The sequence below is a fragment of the Schistocerca nitens genome, chromosome 10, assembly GCF_023898315.1.
Source record: "Schistocerca nitens isolate TAMUIC-IGC-003100 chromosome 10, iqSchNite1.1, whole genome shotgun sequence".
NCBI lineage: Eukaryota > Metazoa > Arthropoda > Insecta > Orthoptera > Acrididae > Schistocerca > Schistocerca nitens.
Genome location: NC_064623.1, coordinates 196377752 through 196395978, shown reverse-complemented (window position 1 = coordinate 196395978; position 18227 = coordinate 196377752). Strand labels below are relative to the sequence as shown.

The following is an 18227-nucleotide window of genomic DNA, read 5'->3' as shown; positions in this document are numbered from 1 at the left end:
CCCCTGCAATGGCGGAGCGTGCGAACACACTCGTTCGAGATGATCGACGGATCACCATCAAACAACTCAGTGCTCAACTTGACATCTCTGTTGGTAGTGCTGTCACAATTGTTCACCAGTTGGGATATTCAAAGGTTTGTTCCCGCTGGGTCCCTCGTTGTCTAACCGAACACCATAAAGAGCAAAGGAGAACCATCTGTGCGGAATTGCTTGCTCGTCATGTGGCTGAGGGTGACAATTTCTTGTCAAAGATTGTTACAGGCGATGAAACATGGGTTCAACACTTCGAACCTGAAACAAAACGTCAATCAATGGCGTGGCGCCACACCCACTCCCCTACCAAGAAAAAGTTTAAAGCCATACCCTCAGCCGGTAAAGTCATGGTTACAGTCTTCTGGGACGCTGAAGGGGTTATTCTGTTCGATGTCCTTCCCCATGGTCAAACGATCAACTCTGAAGTGTATTGTGCTACTCTTCAGAAATTGAAGAAACGACTTCAGCGTGTTCGTAGGCACAAAAATCTGAACGAACTTCTCCTTCTTGATGACAAGCAAGACCTCACACAAGTCTTCCCACCCGAGAGGAGCTCACAAAACTTCAGTGGACTGTTCTTCCTCATGCACCCTACAGCCCCGATCTCGCACCGTCGGATTTCCATATGTTTGGCCCAATGAAGGACGCAATCCGTGGGAGGCACTACGCAGATGATGAAGAAGTTATTGATGCAGTACGACGTTGGCTCCGACATCGACCAGTGGAATGGTACCGTGCAGGTATACAGGCCCTCATTTCAAGGTGGTGTAAGGCCGTAGCATTGAATGGAGATTACGTTGAAAAATAGTGTTGTGTAGCTAAAAGATTGGGAAATAACCTGGTGTATTTCAATGCTGAATAAAACAACCCCTGTTTCAGAAAAAAAATGTGTTGCATTACTTATTGAACTGCCCTCGTATAATGTACTACGTATCGCACTGGTTTATTGTATACATCCATTGTGAACAGGTACATCTGATGATGAGGTTGGAAGCCTCGAAATCAATCATGGACAACAAAATATGGACCATTTAACAGCAATCTGAGACATACTTTTTTTTCGGTTTGGAGCAGCGCTATATCCTGTAAGGTTATGGGTCACCTTGTGCTTAAAAATGCAATTCAGGTTTCTGTTTTTCAATACCTGCTTTTCTTCAGTGGGTAGACCACAGGGAGTACTCGAAATCATGGCGAAGGCTATTGCTTGACATATGGCGATTTGGTGGCAAAAACGTTTCAATACGACCAATGAGTGTTTTAATTAAACATCCACATGGCGTTGAGGTCTTAGAGACAGAGATGTAGACCACAGTCGAAGCTGTGATGTACTTACATTGTCGTATGTTAATTAACGGCCTATGTGGAGGCGGCATTCAAAGATATGTAAGCATTATCATACGATGCGCAAATTACAAGCTTTCAGGGTAGTTTAGAACTGGAGTATTCAATAGATAATGCGATAAATAAACTGCTACTTTGGAGAAGTCGTAAAAGCGTTTCAGGAGCGGAAAACTTGGTATAATTTCGAATTGCAAACAGTGGAAGAGACGAACGTGTTATTCAAGCTGCCGTAATTGTATTTGGCCGGTAGAGGGCTTTACCGAGTGTCGGAGGATACACGATTAATGTTTGGCTTTCCAATGCTCTTTGTAACATGAAAGTCGTTAGGGCACACTTAACTATGCTTCGTGTGAGGCGGAACCTGTTGACTAAGGAACGTACAGCGCTTAGGTATTATCGTGCAGCAACTTCATACAGTCTCTAAATTCTGAATGCGCACCATCTCGTCCATACCAAGGAAGACTTACACTTTCCATTCTTTTGCTACCCTCGTCGTCCATTACTCATTTGTTACTTACACAAAAAAGCAATCATAAGTGCCTATCAAGACGTCACAGACGTCAAGGAGACGTAATCTCCAACTGCCCATCATTTCGAGGTTTATATTTGACTTCTGAAGGTAGAGACAATAACTGGCAGAAGGTGGAAAAGAGCAAACAATTGATGATGGAGAGTGTCATAAAAGTGTCGAATACTAAGGAACTAAGATACATGTAGGAAAGACCAGTGTGATGAGAATCATCAAACATAAAGTTTGCTGCAAAATTTCATTGAAAGAAAAAAAAAAACTTGGCTCCGGTAAAACCTTCTAGATACTTAGGAAGTTTGGTGACAGGAAATAGGAACTGTGTGGACGAAAAAAGAAGTGGATAATATACAGTGCCTTACAAACTAACTGAAGCACCCAGACAGGGGAGTAGGAAATGAAATGAATCTCCACAGTTTGAAAGGGTATGTGATATTATTTCAGTGGTTCATAAATGGAGCCAAATTTAGAAATACATTGACAGTTTGGTCCTACTTATCACTGTGACATCAACATGAACATCAACAAAAGCAAAACTAGGATAATGGAATGTAGTCGAATTAAATTGGGGGATGCTGAGGGAATTAGATTAGGAAATGAGACGCTTAAAGTAGTAAATGAGTTTTGCTATTTGGGGAGCAAAATAACTGATGATGGTCGAAGTAGAGAGGATATAAAATGTAGACTGGCAATGGCAAGGAAAGCGTTTCTGAAGAAGAGAAATTTGTTAACATCGAGTATAGATTTAAGTGTCAGGAAGTCATTTCTGAAAGTATTTGTATGGAGTGTACCCATGTATGGAAGTGAATCATGGACGATAAATAGTTTGGACAAGAGAATAGAAGCTTTCCAAATGTGGTGCTACAGAAGAATGCTGAAGATTAGATGGGTAGATCACATAACTAAGGAGGAGGTATTGAATAGAATTGGGGAGAAGAGGAGTTTGTAGCACAACCTGACAAGAAGAAGGGACCGTTTGGTAGGACATGTTCTGAGGCATGAGGGGAACACAAATTTAGCATTGGAGGGCAGCGTGGAGGGTAAAAATCGTAGAGGGAGACCAAGAGATGAATACACTAAGCAGATTCAGAAGGATGTAGGTAGCAGTAAGTACTGGGAGATGAAGAAGCTTGCACAGGATAGAGTAGCATGGAGAGCTGCATCAAACCAGTCTCAGGACTGAAGACCACAACAACAACATCACTGTGATGTCACATTCCCGTTGATTAAGGTTTCATAAGCCTTTATTTGCTCTCCTGATACGAGAAGATCCGTAACCGTTGCAAGTGTCCTATATATAGCTGGATACTGAGACTGGGACAGAGGTCATCTGCGAGCTTCGCCAAAACATGTCCTATCACGGACAGGTCTGTGTAACTTGCTGTCCATGGGAGTTCATCAACTTCATGCAGACAGTTCATATAGCCGCAAGTCATGTGTACACGAGCATTGTCCTGTTAGAAAATGGCACTGCAACTCGGCCACACGGGAAGTATCATGAGGATGCTGGATGTTCATGACGTAACGTTCTGCCGTCAGAAGGAATGAAAATTAGGATTTAACGTCCCAATGAAATCTTGGCCATTGAAGCACAAGCTCGGATTATATCAAGAGTAGGGAAGGAACTCGGTCGTGCCATTGTAAGAGTTTTGTTTTATATAGAAAATTGTAATTTTTTGAATATTTTTGATGTCGTTCGGAAAAGTAAAGGTTGAGTAGCATCTGAGTAATAGCAGGCTACTTCTCTGCCAGAGAGATTGCACCAGAAGAGACCGTTAGTAGAACCTTTTCTTGTGAGTGGACTGCAGTTCTGGAGAGAAAGAGGGGATGAGTCGAGTTGTTTCCTGTGATAAAGTAAGAGGTGTTTAGGCCACGCTGCGTGCCGGCAGTAGTTTGCTTTTATTATTTTTCATTTATGGAGAGATATTGTGTTAGTTCATTCACAAGATTTCAAAAGGTAGTGTCAATAGCGCATTTCCAGAGACATTCAAGCGTAGTAATTAATTTGGTCAGGGATTTAGAATTGGATGTTATAACGTAACAATGTGTGACCTACTGATTTTTCTTCAAAGATGGATAGCATACATCTTTGTAAGAAATTAAGGAGAATTTGTAATTTGTTCTGGTTCTTTTCACTATTTATATAAAGTGAATTTTTAATATTTCAAGTATGAAAATATTTTGTCTTAGTGATTTAAGGTTTTCTTAATAAAGTTAGTTTATTGTTTCTCCATCAATCAGTATTCATCTCTTTATTTCAAGTGTCATATATATGTATATAATGTTGCTTTCCCGAATGTCTCAATAATAGAACTTTAATTGATAATGGTCATTGCAGTAATGAGATTTAATAGCACAGGAGTTTTGTGGATGTCTCTACAGTTTAAAGTACGCATTGCACATCAGGTTGGTAGTAGTTTGAATTTTTATTTTTTAACTAGCATAACAGCAGCAGCTGCAGTTGTTTGGAGATGCCAGCGGCACAGCATTTATTCGTTGTGCGAACAGGTGTGTCATTTATAATTTGTGTGTGATACAATTAACATTCAAACAGCGACATTCTTTTCAGAGAGGGTGGTTTTAGTAGTTATTTATATTTCACATTTTCCTGCAGTCAGACTGCTTGTATTATTGACAACAGGGCAATTTTCTCAAATTTAGCATGATCCTCTATGAGCATTACAGTACAGAATTTGATGTTCCATTTCTGATTAACTTTTGCATTGCTGATTACTTTTCAAGAATTAGGAGATTACTTACGAATTGCCGGCCGGAGTGGCCGTGCGGTTCTAGACGCTACAGTCTGGAACCGAGCGACCGCTACGGTCGCAGGTTCGAATCCTGCCTCGGGCATGGATGTGTGTGCTGTCCTTAGGTTAGTTAGGTTTAATTAGTTCTAAGTTCTAGGCGACTGATGACCTCAGAAGTTAAGTCACATAGTGCTCAGAGCCATTTGAACCATTACTTACGAATTGAAATACGAGCTTAACTGTTTCTCTAATTACCACACAGACAAAATACAAGTAAATGTAACTATACAACACCACAGAACAAAAAACTAATTAGCTGCTTTCACCCTTTCACAGAAATCACCTCGCCATTTGCATGGAATGGTTTAGGAATAACACGGAAAACCTAAATCTGGATGGATCACGACGTGAGGTCATACGCAATGGATCCTGATGCCATGACGCCACGAGAAACACGGCGACATCAGCAGCGCATTCTTATTGGTCAGGAACCACTCCACACGTAGCCGTTTGTGTTGTGGTGTAAACGGCAGCCTACACATGACACGGCTATTCCTTAGTCCGGCGGCTGTTACTCTCCGGATAATGGTGCGGGATGACGAGGAATGTTCCAGGGAATCCATTATTTGTCCTCGGACGGCGGGTTGCAGGTGTGAAGGGGTTTATAATTGCAGTATAAGGCGAGCCTTCATTGTAGTGGTCAGACATGTTCGACCGGAACCTTGATGAAGACGAAAACGAATGATTCCACGCTGTTCAAGTAAGGAAAACGTCGCCATTTTAAGTATTTGAAACAGTTCTCATTCTCGCCGCTGGCGGTAAAATTCCATCTGCCGTACGGTGCTACCATCTCTGGGACGTATTGACAATGAACGCGGCCTCATTTTAAAACAATGTGCATGTTTCTATCTCCTTCCAGTGCGGAGAAAAAAAATCGTAGGCCTTAGAACTTGAATGCACCTTGTAATTAACGTTTCTTCTTTCATTTATATCTTATATTTACGTGTTGTTTAACACACTAACCAGCATTAATATAGCCTTACACGTGACTGAAAACTGTCTGACAAAGTTCGGATAGTTTTTCGATTTCACACCTGTGCATAGTATGCTGTGTAGCAGACTTTAAAGCTGTGCGGATCAGCATAACGAAAAGGCGAGGGGTCTCGCTCGTTTTGTCCACGACTATACGTGTTCAGTTCAGACAAATCCGAAACTTTATCCACAAAACGTTTAAAATTTACCATTCACTTATTGCGCATGGCATCCTTCGAAACACTCTCCTCCGCAATTCATACACGGCTCTCAACACCGTTTCCACTTCCAGAAGCAGTCTTGGTACGCCTCTTGCTGGATCGCTCGAAGCGCCGTTTGTGAATATTCTTTTATCTCGTCTGTCGTAGCAAATCTTCGTCCTTTCAGAGGAGTTTTCAACTTTGGAAATAAAAAAAAAGGTCCGCAGATTCCTGGCATGGAGAGTATCGAGGATGAGGCAGCACAAAGATTTAGTTTGTTCTGCAACTGTCACGCACCTACAGGGATAAATGTGTGGGCGTGTTACCGTGATGGGAGAGCCATGAATTGTCTCGCCACATTTACTGCTCACATTTTCTCGCAGGCGTCGCAACACGTCCCGGTGTACCATCAATTAACAATTTGCCCCTGTGGCAAGAAATCATGATGAACTCATCCTTCAAAGGAAATTGTCAGTAGGGCTTTGACATTTGACCTGCCATGACCAGCCTTTTTTGGTCTTGGAGAACCTTTCCCAGCGCATTGTGAAGACTGAACCTTGGCCTCAATACCACAACCGTAGACCCACGTCCCATCACCAGTTATGATTTTCTTACGGAACATCTCGTTCTTATTTGTGCGATCCAAAAGCTCTTCACAGATTGTGAGCCGAATGTCTATCATGAGCCGTGTGACGAATTTGGCGGCAACACGACTCATTCCAACACGCTTTGTCAGGATTTCATGACGTGTCCAAATTAAATATTACATTCTCCGTCACTCTCTCGGACAGTCGGTCTTCGATAGGCACGCACAATTTCTTTGACGTTCCTGACTGAATATCGTCCTTGGACGTCGAAGTGGGTCATGAACGAGGGTCGTCTTTAGCTTCCCTGTGGGCATTTTTAAACTGTGTGAACCATTCGTAACACCGAGTACGGCTTAAATGCCCATCACCGTGCCGTCTCGAAATTCGCAAACTGTGCGACACAGCTTTCTACTCAGTACAGCGCTGGACAATAACTAACAGACATACAACAATGAAACTTCCAGCAGTTTCACATTAAACAGAGGCGTGTGCAGGGATGCCAAACCGTATTTCGCTCCAACACACCATTGGCGCGAAATTATGAATGCTCCCCAACTTTTTGAACAGACATCGTATACGGGAATAAACTTACATTGACTCCAATTTGGTCTCCTGGGTGCTTCAATATTTTTGTCACTCAGTCTACGTGCGAAAAACTTTAGAAAAGGTGGAAGATCTGACGACAGCAAAAAAGATTTGCCAAATGGCACCTATGCTGATGCAATCCCCGAAAGTTTTCTTACCTTTCTTTACGATGAATCTGTCTTTTCGACAGTACATCTTTTTTATTAGATATTTTCTTGGATAACCATCTTCCGCAGCGGCTATTCTATACCAATTAGTTTGGTTTTTCTGTCTTGATGTTACTTCAACGGAAGAGTCATTTTAACCAGACACGTTTCACTTTAATTTACGAATCATATTTTACTTCGTGTTTACGTGTTCTTAAGTCCTCTGCTTTTTCTTCCAAAAGAAACGCGGTGGTCTTCAGAATATGTAAGCACAAGGAAAAAACACCAGTGACCACGAAAGTCTATTTCTAAATTATAGTGAAACACGTCTGACAAAAATACTCTTCAACATCCACATCTGCATGGTTACTCTGCAATTCACAATTACACTACTGGCCATTAAAATTGCTACACCACGAAAATGACGTGCTACAGACGCGAACTTTAACCGACAGGAAGAAGATGCTGGGATATGCAAATGATTAGCTTTACAGAGCATCCACACAAGGTTGGCGCCGGTGGCGACACCTGCAACGGGCTGACATGAGGAAAGTTTCCAACCGATTTCTCATACACAAACAGCAGTTGACCGGCGTTGCCTGGTGACACGCTGTTGTGATGCCTCGTGTAAGGAGGATAAATGCGTACCATGACGTTTCCGACTTTGATAAAGGTCGGATTGTAGCCTATCGCGATTGCGGTTTATCGTATCGCGACATTGCTGCTCGTGTTGGTCGAGATCCAATGACTGTTAGCAGAATATGGAATCAGTGGGTTCAGGAGGGTAATACGGAACGCCGTGCTGGATCCCAACGGCCTCGTATCACTACCAGTCGAGATGACAGGCATCTTATCCGCATAGCTGTAACAGATCGTGCAGCCACATCTCGATCCCTGAGTCAAGAGATGGGGACGTTTGCAAGACAACAACCATCTGCACGAACAATTCGTCTACGTTTGCAGCAACATGGACTATCAGCTCGGAGACCATGGTTACGGTTACCCTTGACGCTGCATCACACACAGGAGCGCCTGCTGTACTCAACGACGTACCTGGGTGCACGAATGGCAAAACGCCATTTTTTCGGATGAATCCAGGTTCTATTTACAGCATCATGATGGTCGCATCCGTGTTTGGCGACATCGTGGTGAACGCACATTGGAAGCGTGTATTCGTCATTGCCATACTGGCGTATCACCCGGCGTCTCGGTCACCTCTTGTTCGCACTGACGGCACTTTGAACAATGGACGTTACATTTCAGATGTGTTACGACCCGTGGCTCTACCCTTTATTCGATCCCTGCGAAACCCTACATTTCAGCAAGATAATGCACGACCGCATGTTGCAGATCCTGTACGGGCCTTTCTGGATCAGAAAATGTTCGACTGCTGCCCTTGCCAGCACATTCTCCGGATCTCTCACCAATTGAAAACGTCTGGTCAATGGTGGCCGAGAAACTGGCTCGTCACAATACGTCAATCACTACTCAGTTCATCAACTGTGGTATCGTGTTGAAGCTGCATGGGCAGCTGTACCTGTACACGCCATCCAAGCTCTGTTTGACTCAATGCCAAAGCGTATCAAGGCCATTATTACGGCCAGAGGTGGTTGTTCTGGTACTGATTTCTCAGGATCTATGCACCCAAATTGCGTGAAAATGTAATCACATGTCAGGTCTAGTACAATATATTTGTCCAATGAATACCCGTTTATCATCTGCATTTCTTCTTGGTGTAGCAATTTTAATGACCAGTAGTATAATTGCTCACTCTCGAACAGCACACGGGAAACAATCCGTGTGGGCTCTGATTTCTCTAATTTTATTATCATGATCATTTCTGCCTATGGAAGTGCACGCATAAAAAATATTTCGCGTTCGGAGAAGAAGGTTGATTAAAATTTTGTGAAAGGATCGCCGCTACGAAAATCGCTTTTCCTTTAGTGATTGCCACTCCAATTCACATATCGTAGCCGTGACATTCTCTCAACTATTTCTCCATAATACAAGACGGACGGCTCTTCTTTGAACTTTTTCGATGTCCTCCGTTGAATTGGCTGATACGGATCCCACACCGTAGGTGAATACTGCAAAAGAGAACGGACAAGCGTAGTGTAGGCAGTCTCTTAACACACCTTTTGCATCCGCTAATCTAAGTGTTCTGCCAATAACACGGTGTCTTTGGTTTGCCTTACCTGCAGCCTTCTATATGTGATAGTTCCAACTTGTGTTGCTCGTAATTTTAATTGCTAGGTATTTAGTTGAATTGCCAGCTTTTAAATTTGTGTGATTCATCATGTAACTGAAACCAAACGGATGCGCTCATACTTTTCATTATTCCGATTCAATGGTTACTTTTCGCACCTCACACCAATCTTGTCTAAATCATTTTGCCATTGGGCTCGATCTTCTAATGACGTTATTAGACGACAGCATCGTCTGAAAACCATCTAAGAGGGCTGCTCAGATTGTCTGCAAAATCGTTAGTCTATATTACGTACAGCAGAGAGCCTATAACATTTCCCTGGCGAACGCCAGATAGACTTCTCGTTTACTCGATTACTTTCCATCAATTACTATGAACTGTGACGTTTCTGGCAGTAAATCACGAATACACTCACACAGCTGAGACGATAGTCCATAGGCATCCAATTTGTCTAGAGTTAGCTCTTGCGAAACGGTGTCGAAAGCGTTCTAGAAGTCTAGATATACGGAACGCATTTGAGATCTCTTCTTAAACTGCAGTAAGCTTAAGACTAAAAAATACAATAATAATTAGGATCTTTTTCAGTTCCTTCAAGTTTTCCTGCAGACAATTCGCTTTACATCTTCAACTTTTGTGGTCCTGTCCTCCTCAGTTGCGCGTAATACTACGGTATATTGATAATTTTCACTTATGTACCGTCTGACAGCAACTGAATAAAACACAATTTTAGTGCCATACGCGTTTCGCCTTTATTTTCTGCAAGGCATTATCAGTGGCAGGTTGCGTAGACAGTTTCTTACATATTACGCTCCTGTTGCATTTTTGGTGTTGTTCTTCTTCCTATGAGCGCCAATTTCCTATTTTTTCCACATTCCACAGCACTATGCACTGAAACAAGCGTTCCTTGTTGATGAGATTATCGGCTGTACGAATATGTACTGCTTCCTTCATGACGCAGCCCCAGAAAGATGATACCGGGGATAAAACTTCGGTCTTTTCATAAATGATGCGATGTCCTGTATTCAGACAGTGTTCCGCAATTGCTGACTTTTCCGGTTGACGAAGGCGTGTATGACGCTGACTTTCATCTCGGCGTTCTTGTACTGTGCGACATGTCAGACCTACGAGGTGCATTCAAGTTCTAAGGCCTACGATTTCATTTTCTCCGGATTGGAAAGAGATAGAAACATGCGCATTGTTTTAAAATGCCGCGTTCATTGGCAATACGTCCCAGAGATGGCAGCACCGTACGGCAGATGGAATTTTACCGCCAGCGGCGAGAATGAGAACTGTTTTAAATACTTAAAATGGCGACGTTTTCCTTACTTGAACAGCGTGGAATCATTCGTTTTCTGAATTTGCGTGGTGTGGAACCAATAGAAATTAATCGAAAGTTGAAGGAGACATGTGGTGATGGAGTTATGGATGTGTCGAAAGTGCGTTTGTGGGTGCGACAGTTTAATGAAGGCAAAACATCGTGTGACAACAAACCGAAACAACCTCGGGCTCGCACAAGCCGGTCTGACGATCGAGAAAGTGGAGAGAATTGTTTTGGGGGATCGCCGAATGACTGTTGAACAGATCGCCTCCAGAGTTGGCATTTCTGTGGGTTTTGTGCACACAATCCTGCATGACGACCTGAAAATGCGAAAAGTGTCATCCAGGTGGGTTCCACGAATGCTGACGGACGACCACACGGCTGCCCGTGTGGCATGTTGCCAAGCAATGTTGACGCGCAACGACAGCACGAATGGGACTTTCTTTTCGTCGGTTGTGACAATGGATGAGACGTGGATGCCATTTTTCAATCCAGAAACACAGCGCCAGTCAACTCAATGGAAGCACACAGATTCACTGCCACCAAAAAAAATTTCGGGTAACCGCCAGTGCTGAAAAAATGATGGTGTCCATGTTGTGGGACAGCGAGGGCGTAATCCTTAACCATTGCGTTCCAAAGGGCACTACGGTAACAGGTGCATCCTACGAAAATGTTTTGAAGAACAAATTCCTTCCTGCGCTGCAACAAAAACGTCCGGGTAGGGCTGCGCGTGTGCACATCGAGCTAACGTTACGCAACAGTTTCTTCGTGATAACAACTTTGACGTGATTCCTCATGCTCCCTACTCACCTGACCTGGTTCCTAGTGACTTTTGGCTTTTTCCAACAATGAAAGACACTCTCCGTGGCCGCACATTCACCAGCCATACTGCTATTGCCTCAGCGATTTTCCAGTGGTCAAAACAGACTCCTAAGGAAGCCTTCGCCGCTGCCATGGAATCATGGCGTCACCGTTTTGAAAAATGTGTACGTCTGCAGGGCGATTACGTCGAGAAGTAACGCCAGTTTCATCGATTTCGGGTGAGTAATTAATTAGAAAAAAAAATCGGAGGCCTTAGAACTTGAATGCACCTCGTACAGAGACGTGCTCCCCGCATTCCGCGCTGTGCGCCATTTTGTCATCACTGCACTGCTCGCCTGTGCACACACATGGTGTTCCGACTGCTTTGACACACTTATCATTCGATTTCACAGAAACTATTTGGCCCAAAAATTTGTTTTTTACACAGCATGACTGATACCTTCCCCCCATAAATGACTTAATTTTGTTTCGATGTTCAACGCAGTCATTGTGCAGCATTAAATGTAGTAAACCATTGCACGAAATTTTGAAGGGTTTGCCAAGGTAAAAGTCCATAGCGTATAATTTCCGTATGGTCGAGTTTAGTTGCCACAATGTTGAGAATAAAATTTCATTTAAAATTTACTGTATAACAATATCTCATTTAATTTAAGTACCACATAGGTGTCGTATGTAATATTGAGTAATATTCTGTCTTTCGCAACCGTAATGAAAGTTTTATTACACCAGGGGCATTTGGCTTCATTTTAAATCACTTCAATCAATCAAAAGGAAGTAGACAAACTATATTAAACTAAACTGTGGACTTACAAAAACATTAGGGCTTGAATATAGTGTGTATCAGTGAAGTGCTCTGAGCTGAGCTGATCAGCCAACACAAACGTTGATTATTGTATTACCGCAGCACAAAACTACGAATGGTGACTTGGCAAGGGAGGACACAAAATACTGTCCACTGAAGACACTTGAAAAGAGAAAAATGCGTCTGGTCTAATTAAAACGCTTATTACTTTTTCAGAAGAGGAATATATTTCAATACAATTGGTAAAACTGCGACTGTGGAACAAAAACAAGAAAGAGAACATGAATATTATTGTGTATGTGCCTAACCTTTCATTGTTGTCAAACGCTGCGAAAAACCGAAAACTTATTATGATTACAATGAAGAGACAAAGCACTAGAAATTTCAAAAAATTACATTCAAATGAATGAAATTCATGAAGTAAGACACTTCGATATTGTTTTTAAATAAACAAAATATTAAGCATCATACAAGATTTTAACTCAGAACTCTTCACTTAGTAGCCTAACACCTTAACCATTACGCTAACTCAGCTCATCTTTCAACAGAGCTCCTATTGTACTCTAAAATATCACGCAAAATACGGACAAACACTGTTGGTATGACTATGAATTGCTCATGTTTTGTCGAAGTACAATAGTAAATAAACAATTACCGCTGTTCTTTATTGCGAAAAAGCGGTTCGTGAGAATGATACAAACACCTTTCCTTGCTATCGCCTGAATTAGGAGGCTTATTGCTAGTTTGGTTTAATTAATTAAAAGAATATGAAGCAATTGGTATAAAGAATGCTTTTTCCAAACTTTCTATAAAAGAAAGTCTGCTATCAAGACATTGCATTTTGTTCAGTTACTTTATTTATGACTGAACGTTTCTAAAACTGAAGACACACGTTCGTGCTCTGCACTGCAGTCGAGCTCTGACAACGTCGCTCTCTGTCCATTGGCTGACTGTGTCTTGTGACGTCAGATGCGCAGAACGAACCTAAACTCGGCCGCCGTCATAAATAACGCGCACTATAGTGCAACTCTAAAAATGTCGACCTTGAGCAGTGATACACGCTATAAAGCGAGACAACCCTGCGCACTGAAATTAATCTGTACTCATCGCACCGCAGGTGCGTGTTACACGGCATTTCATGTCTTCGGGAGTCGTGAATGTTTCCTTGTAAACTTTTGTTTACATTTATCTCAGAGATAAACGTCCTGAGGTGTTAGACTTGTTTAACGTGCAGTCTACTTCCAATTTCCCAAACGTTCAAATGCTCTGTTAAGACGACCTTTAAGAAAGTAGAATTGTCGGAACATCCATCACGGTAGTGACACGTGTACTGCCTTCAGTGGGCCGTTTCGCAGTAACTGCAGCAATAAATGTGCGTACGTGTGGTTATTCACAGGGGATAATGATGCAAGAATTGAAACAACAGGAAGACATGCTACCAGATCAAGGCCATTGTTTATCCACTTTTCTCAGGCAGCGCGGATTTCCAAGCAGCCAATAGCACATTTTGTGAAGATTAAATACACCATATGTTAATGGTGTTTCATTAGAGAACAAAATCTTGTACACAAATGCCGCATCAGTTCGCACGTTCAGCAATCACTATTCGGTGCACTGCTATGAAATTAGTTTTGAAAGTCATTGCCGTGAAACTGTTGATGGGGTGAAATATGGAAAAGATGAAACGCGTCATAATATTCTCGCAGTATTCGAAGAAAAATGCTTAAGCTAGTCCCACTCGCGGATTGTCTGCTATCACTGTTAGAATGTTAATTTCACTAACCTCATCAGTTTCTGTTCTTAACAAACAACCGCACCACATTATATATATATATATATATATATATATATATATATATATATATATATATATATATACTACCATTAAAATTGCTACACCACGAAGCTGACGTGCTACAGACGCGAAATTTAACCGACAGGAAGAAGATGCTGTGATATGCAAATGATTAGTTTTTCAGAGCATTCACACAACGTTGGCGCCGGTGGTGACACCTACAACGTGCTGACATGAGGAAAGTTTCCAACCGATTTCTCATACACAAACCGCAGGTGACCGGCGTTGCCTGGTGAAACGTTGTTGTGATGCCTCATGTAAGGAGGAGAAATGCGTACCATCACGTTTCCAACTTTGATACAGGTCGGATTGTAACCTATCGCGATTGCCGTTTATCGTATCGCGGCATTGCTGCTCGCGTTGGTCGAGATCCAATGACTGTTAGCAGAATATGGAATCGGTGGGTTCAGGAGGGTAATACGGAACGCCGTGCTGGATCCCAACGGCCTCGTATCACTACCAGTCGAGATGACAGGCATCTTATCCGTATGGCTGTAACGGATCGTGCAGCCACGTCTCGATCCATGAGTCAACAGATGGGGACGTTTGCAAGACAACGCGAGCACGAACAGTTCGATGACTTTTGCAGCAGCATGGACTATCAGCTCGTAGACCGTGGTTGCGGTTACCCTTGACGCTGATCACAGACAAGAGCGCCTGCGATGGTGTACTCGACGACGAACCTAGGTGCACGAATAGCAAAACGAATATTTTTTCGGATGAACCCAGGTTTTGTTTACTGCATCGTGATGGTCGCATCCGTGTTTGGCGACATCGCGGTGAACGCACATTGGAAGCGTGTATTCGTCATCGCTATACTGGAATATCACGCGGCTTGATGGTATGGGGTGCCAATGGTTACACGCCTCGGTCACCTCTTGTTCGCATTGACGGCTCTTTGAACAGTGGACGTTACGTTTCAAATGTGTTACGACCCGTGGCTCTACCCTTCATTCGATCCCTGCGAAACCCTTCATTTAAGCAGGGTAATGCACGACCGCATGTTGCACGTCCTGTACGGGCCTTTCTGGATACAGAAAATGTTCGACTGCTGCCCTGGCAAGCACATTCTCCAGTTCTCTCCCCAACTGAAAATGTCTGGTCAATGGTGGCCGAGCAACTGGCTCGTCACAATACGCCAGTCACTACTCTTGATGAACTGTGATATCGTGTTGAAGCTGCATGGGCAGCTGTACCTGTACAAGCCATCCAAGCTCTGTTTGACTCAATACCCATGCGTATCAAGGCCGTTATTACGGCCAGAGGTGGTTGTTCTGGGTACTGATTTCTTAGGATCTATGCACCCAAATTGCAGGAGAATGTAATCACATGTCAGTTCTAGTATAATATATTTGTCCAATGAATACCCGTTTATCATCTGCATTTCTTCTTGGTGTAGCAATTTTAATGGCCAGTAGTATATACAGGGTGAGTCACCTAACGTTACCGCTGGATATATTTCGTAAACCACATCAAATACTAACGAACCGATTCCACAGACCGAACGTGAGGAGAGGGGCTAGTGTAATTGTTTAATACAAACCATACAAAAATGCACGGAAGTATGTTTTTTAACACAAACCTACGTTTTTTTAAATGGAACCACGTTAGTTAGCACATCTGAACATGTAAACAAATACGTAATCAGTGCCGTTTGTTGTAAAATGTTAATTACATCCGGAGATATTGTAACCTAATGTTGACGCTTGAAATCTCCGACGTTCTGTTGCATGTTGTAACAAACACGGGCCTCGGTCGGCGAGCAGCATCTGCAGGGACATGTTTACGATGACGACCGTGTTTACGAGTGTGGCTGTAGTGCACTGTTGTGGTTTGGTCTAGCTGTCGCAGTGTCCGCATGTAGCGCTTGCTGCTATTGTTATTCTGCATTCGTCTCCGCACGCAGACCAACTGTACACCAACGTACACGTACACCGTACACTGTGTTACCTGACGTATGTGATAGTGTAGCGTTGTAGGAACTGTGACCATGGTGTATTCGAACTCTGAAAAGGCGGAGATGATACTCATCTATGGCATCGACGCAATGCAGCAGAAGCCTGAATGGTGTATGCAGAACGGTACCCGGACAGAGAGCATCCAACGTGCCGCACATTGCAAAACATCTACCGCCAACTGTATGCAACAGGTATGGTCGTAGCACGCAAACGGGTCCGTAACAGGCCCGTCACAGGAGAAGCGGGTGCAGTTGGTGTGTTAGCTGCTGTTACCATGAACCCACACATGAGTACACGGGACATTGCGAGAGCCGGTGGACTGAGTCAAAGTAGTGTCATGCGCATACTGCATCGTCACCGCTTTCACCCGTTTCATGTGTCGCTACATCAGCAATTACATGGTGATGACTTTAATCATCGAGTGCAATTCTGTCAATGGGCATTAACAGAGAATGCGTTGCAGTTCTACCTGTTTACCGATGAAGCGGGTTTCACAAACCACGGGGCAGTGAATCTACGGGACATGCACTACTGGTCCGTGGACAATCCTCGCTGGCTCAGACAGGTAGAGCGACAGCGACCGTGGACTGTAAATGTATGGTGCGGAATCATTGGCGACCACCCTTCATTGCAGGGGCCCAAACAGCTGCCACATACATCGCGTTTCTACAGAATGATCTGCTAACGTTGCTCGAAAATGTCCCATTGGAAACGCGTCGACGTATGTGGTATCAGCATGATGGTGCACCTGCACATTCCGCAATTAACACTAGGCTGACCCTTGACAGGATGTTCGACGGGCGTTTCATAGGACGTGGAGGACGCATAAATTGGCCAACCCGTTCTCCTGATCTTACGCCTATGGACTTCTTTCTGTGGGGTACGTTAAAGGAGAATGTGTACCGTGATGTGCCTACGACCCCAGAGGATATGAAACAACGTATTGTGGCAGCCTGCGGCGACATTACACCAGATGTACTGTGGCGTGTACGACATTCATTACGCCAGAGATTGCAATTGTGTGCAGCAAATGATGGCCACCACATTGAACATCTATTGGCCTGACATGTCGGGACACACTCTATTCCACTCCGTAATTGAAAACGGAAACCACGTGTGTACGTGTACCTTACCCCTCGTGGTAATGTACGTGTGCGTCAGTGAAAAAGACCAATAAAAAGGTGTTAGCATGTGGACGTAATGTGCTGTTCCAGTCTCTTCTGTACCTAAGGTCCATCACCGTTCCCTTTGGATCCCTACGTAATTCGGTGCTCTCCGATACACACGATCGAACAGCGGAGGAGTGGTACTCAAGCGTCAACTTTAGGTCACAATATCTCCGGATGTAATTAACATTTTACAATGCAACAAACGGCACTGATTACGTATTTGTTTATATGTTCAGATGTCCTAACAAAACTAACGGGGTTCCATTTAAAAAAAAAACGTAGGTTTGTGTTAAAAAACATACTTCCGTGCATTGTTTTATGGTTTGTATTAAGCAATTACACTAGCCCCTCTCCCCACGTTCGGTCTGTGGAATCGATTCGTCAGTATTTGATGTGGTTTACGAAATATATCCAGCGGTAATGTTAGGTGACTCACCCTGTATATTATATATGTTCTTGGTGTAGCAATTTTAATGGCCAGTAGTATATATATGTTCAAAAAATAAACACATAATTTCACACCTTTACGAAACTTTTTCTCGCTGACATCCACTACAAAATGACGAAAAATCAATGTTTATAGCCTACTGCTTCTTCTCTGTTCACACAGTAAAACCGCGCCATCATAATTACGTTAACCATTATTGATTCTTTACTACTAACTCTATTCGAGCCTCATTTTGAGGACAGTATTCACATATACCACCGAATATAGTTCCGAAATTATATCATTGTATGAGACATTGTTCACGAGATAAGACTTCAAACACCTTGAGCTGCGTGAAAAGAAACTGCAGCGCGAAATTCGCTAGAGATACAAATGAAATATGTGTACACATATAAGTGAAATACGTTAAATGTATGTGAAAAGTATGTGACATGTGCGTACACAGTCAG

The 18227-nt window shown here is 43.0% G+C and overlaps 1 protein-coding gene across 1 annotated transcript in view; it reads right to left on the bottom strand.

Annotated features, from left to right (window-relative positions):
- The window catches only part of LOC126210549 (sensory neuron membrane protein 1-like), a 304792-nt gene that overhangs the window by 222246 nt on the left and 64319 nt on the right, over nucleotides 1–18227 (bottom strand). The window lies entirely within an intron of this gene.